The 4,283-nt window shown below is 48.9% G+C and overlaps 2 protein-coding genes across 2 annotated transcripts in view; both read right to left on the bottom strand.

The window, feature by feature from the left end:
- The window catches only part of ankrd44 (ankyrin repeat domain 44), a 99,157-nt gene that overhangs the window by 87,832 nt on the left and 7,042 nt on the right, over nucleotides 1-4,283 (bottom strand). The window lies entirely within an intron of this gene.
- sf3b1 (splicing factor 3b, subunit 1) overlaps nucleotides 1-4,283 on the bottom strand; it is a 72,438-nt gene that overhangs the window by 67,307 nt on the left and 848 nt on the right. The gene's annotated exons all lie outside the window — the stretch shown is intronic.

Below are 4,283 nucleotides of genomic sequence, written 5' to 3'. Positions count from 1 at the left end.
CCTGGACCATAGGAACTACACCTGGACCATAGGAACTACACCTGGACTATAGGAACTTCTTCTTGGCCATAGAAACTACACTTTGACCATAGGGACTACACTTGGACATTATGAACTACACCTGGACCATAGGAACTACACCTGGACTATAGGAACTACACCTGGGCCATAGCTTTTCAGAGAATGAGTGTAGTCCAGCTTGGTCTTTCTTCCTCCAGTCACTGTTGACGTTGACATGTTGGACTGGTTTAGTGCGGTCCTGACCCATGTTTGGTTTTAGAATGCTTACATGCATTTATCTGAACTGAAATCAGTGCTGGTTCTGAATGGTTTCTAACTGGTTTTAGTGTTTCTGAGCTCACTTTCCGACCTGATTAGGGCTGATATGGAACTTGAGAGTGGACCATTCCTGGACAACATGGTAGACCATCAGCTCCAAACCATCACACCAACCTCTAGGCGTGTCCCAGTACACGAAGGAGTCAACCAGAGACCAGCCTCTGCGGTAGTACATGGCAGTCAGCTCCAGCCAGTCTGCCTCCAGTGCGCTGACCACATGTCCTTTCCGGGAAACCCTCATGGAGAGCGCCCCCTGGTGGTACTGGCAGGCCAGTGAGTCCAGAGGAGCACAACCCGGAGCCCAGGAGTGGAAGAAGACCAGCAGTCTTAAGTCTAGATGAGACAGCAGAGGAGAAACCATGAGCAGGATTTATTTACTCCAGTTTAATATCCACTGGTATGAAACTCTGTGAACTGGTGCCATCTATCAGGTTTGTTGTTGTGAAGCCTTAAAAAGATCCAGTGACTCATTTTAGATCCATTTTCTTCAGCGTTGCTCCTGATCTCCTGCTCTGAGGTGAACTCCAGCCAATCAGAACAAGGACCGAGCCTCTCACCAGGACTGTAGGTGTTGTCCTCCGGCTCTCTGTCTCCAGGGGGTGTTTGGGGGGGTGTATGAGGAGGGGATCGACAGCTCCTCTTCGGACTGTGGACCCGCCCATTGGCGATGCCGCTGACCTGCTGGAGGACAGAGCCAACAAATCGGACGCCCCCACGTGCACTGCTGTTCACCTGTAAGGGACAGAACTGAAGTTAGAGCCAGAGCAGACGTTTGGAACAGGCTTCAAGGACGGAGAGGACTCGTTTGTGTCCATGTTTCTTCAGACATGAGTGTGATCATGTAGCTGAAACTGAGTGAAGGTGTCTGACCCTGTCGATGAGCGCCCGCACGATGTCGCCTGTCAGCGAGTCTCCAGGTAAAGGCCACTCCTCCACCTTTAGAACGGGCACGCTGCGGCGCACTGACTCCGTCTGAGCGCTGCAAACACACGACACATTACTGATAAATGTTGACCGACTGCCGTGATCGTTGTCTGACGTGGAGCAGAGTGATGGATCCTGGAGAAAGGAGGAAGCCATTTTATTCACCACCAGGTGCAACGGGGGAGCCAGAGGGTGGCCAATGGTGGCCTTGGCCCCATACTTTAATCTTCAGCCACCTCAAGGGACACCCCAATCATTTGAGGAAACTATACTTCTAAGCAATAAGAAACTAGACAACATAGCTTCCTCAAATGATGGGGTGGTCAGTTTACATACATACACGGTGGCAGCCATCTTGGATTTTGACTTGGCATCTTATATTTTAATAGTAACTTTTCTTACATCTAGATGCAGCCATACACCAAGATGGACCTCACCTAATTTTCAAGTTATCATGTTCACAAGATGGACAGGAGGGACGGATGGAAAGTATTTCCAAGCCCCCTCTCCTCTCTGGGATGGAGGACTAAATGCCGTGGACTTGGCAACACCAGAAGATAGTGCTGTTTCCCAATATTTCTTTTGGATCTGGCTCCTGGTGACAGTTAAGAGACGTCTTTAGGGTGGACTGGTTATTTTGTAGTTGTATTTAGTCTCTAGTTTAATCACCTCCCATGGTCAACACGTTCAGACATTGAAAACAGCAGCTCTGGACCAGGGACACATGGTCTCTCTGGTACTTCAGACGTCTCGTCTTTCAGCTGAAGGATTTTAGAGTCAAGAGTCAAAGACTCTGTCCTGATTGGCTGCTGAGGGATCCTTGTTGTTGGATGAATTTCTAGCCAATAGGAACCAGAGCTAGCACAAGTTCAACCAAAACAACCCCCCACCCCCGTAAAACATGCAGCTGACCTCAAATATCTTTCATCTACTAACCAGACAGCCTGACTGGGACTGAGGGGGGTTACTCAGGAGCCACAATCCACAGTGGAGTTGGGGCTGAGTTGTGATGTACCTGGGTTTGGGCCGGGTCAGGATGGCACGGTAGAGTAGGCTGAAGGGCAGGGAGCGGGTCCGGCCCACAGACAGGATGATGGGGTGTAGGGCAGCCAGGACGTAGCCTTGTGTGTAGTAGGGCTGTAGGGCCTGGGGGAGCTCGGACAGGGAGGACACATACTGGACCGTGGGGCGGCTACCTGCATTGGCAGAGAAGTGATACACTTACATCGTTGGACACAGAAACCTGTCCATCAGCAGCAAACAGAAGATCTGGTGTCATGGACAAAAGCGATTCCTAAAACAACCGTGCGTAGGCTTCATCAGATTTATTACAAATCTTTGGAGAACAGCCAGAAATCACAGCTCAATGCATTTACAAGTTCAATGCTCTCACTTGACCCGTTCTGACTTCCTGTAGAATCACCCCGGTGCCAGCCTTCATGCAGAACTGTCCGGTGTACGAACCATTTAAAAAAACACGCCATAACAAAAGTCAGTCCACCATCACAGGCGTAAAGTGAGACGAGGAGTGTGGCTGTGTGCGCTGATGGAGTCCAGTGTTGTGTATTGTTGCCTGAGACACTTCCTGTGTCCACAAAGAGCAGCGGTCCACTGGGAACCAAGGGACTGGACAAACACTGGAGTGAGCCCCGACAGCGCTGGGTGAGATTTTTATCTACGTGCGCCTCTCTGTAGTGTTCACATGTGGAAGCCCCGCATTAGCATCGTGTGCTGCTGTACGCTGTGTGGTCAGACCATAAACAGAAAAACCCTAAAAACTTATACCATTCATAACGTGAGTGTTTTGTAGGCGCCTCAAACGAAACCTGGTCCAACGTGGTCAGAGCAGCACGCGGACCTGGTGCAGTACCAGTACCAGTACAAACAGAGCAGTACGTAACTGCACATAACATAATTATGTTTACCTGACATCCCGATGCCAGGCTCAGCTGCATGCATCATGCACAATCAGCTTTACGTGGTTTTTTTGGACCAAGGATGTTGTTGGTTTGTTCCAACATGTTGAAAATGGTGAGGAGCGCAGAAACACTTGTGCCACGTCTCGGGTTCCCTCGTGCTTCTCCTCAGTGTAAGTTGTTGCAGCCTCGTCAGCCTTTTGTTTTTGTTTTATGATAAAAACAGTTGTTGTTTTTTTTAGCACTTCCTGTCCCGTCTGCATTCTGGTCCCAATCTCCCGCCGAACCGTGACACTGATGGATAACTTGACAAACTGACAGAGGGAGGGTATAAACTTGGGTTGGGTGATTTATCTTTTTTTTTTTTTTTACAGTGAAATAATCATTTCAGTTTTACAAAAATAAAAACAGCTGATTCAAACTGTTTACCAACCAGATGTGATGAAACAAACCATTAACATCACTGCATGTCTGGCTGCTGCTGAATAACAACAACGGCTACAACTCGGTGAATTTTACAATGAGCCCAAACTGAGTTGGTCGTAGCTGAGAGTGATCCTGAACACACAGGTTGAGCTCTAATGGACTCTGCAGAACTCTGCTAATAAATGGAGTCGGCTCGACGTTCAGCCGTCGACCAGACAAAGACGGCTGAACGTTCCTTGAGGAATGCTCGGTCTTTAATGATTCGACACTTTAAAACAAAATAAAAAAAGTCCCATAAAATGAACGTAAAGCTCAGTCCTCTGAAGCGATAAAAACAGAACTGTGTGTGTAATTGTGGGTGAGGAAGGGGGGGACTGGGAGCATTCCTTACTGCACCCCCACCTCCTCACCAACCGAGTTCTGGGAGTCCAGCCGTGACTAAACGGGTCATTTAGCTGATTCCTGGTTACGTTTGAACGTAGAAGCACGGTGGAAGCAGTAAAACAGGAGCTGCGTTTTACAGCCTGTGGCCTCTGACGCCACCACAAAGGATGGGGGGTCTGAACCCAACATGGGTGGAGTGGAGAGACATGCAGCTAACAGAAGAGAAGCTCTGAGATGGAGAGAGTCACAGGCCTCAGACTGATGAAGTCTTTCAGGCCTCAGACTGATGAAGTC

This window comes from Nematolebias whitei, chromosome 13 (assembly GCF_014905685.2).
Source record: "Nematolebias whitei isolate Nwh7 chromosome 13, NemWhi1, whole genome shotgun sequence".
Classification (NCBI taxonomy): domain Eukaryota; kingdom Metazoa; phylum Chordata; class Actinopteri; order Cyprinodontiformes; family Rivulidae; genus Nematolebias; species Nematolebias whitei.
The sequence above is the reverse complement of the archived record's forward strand: the minus strand, read 5'-3'. Positions and strand labels throughout refer to the sequence as shown.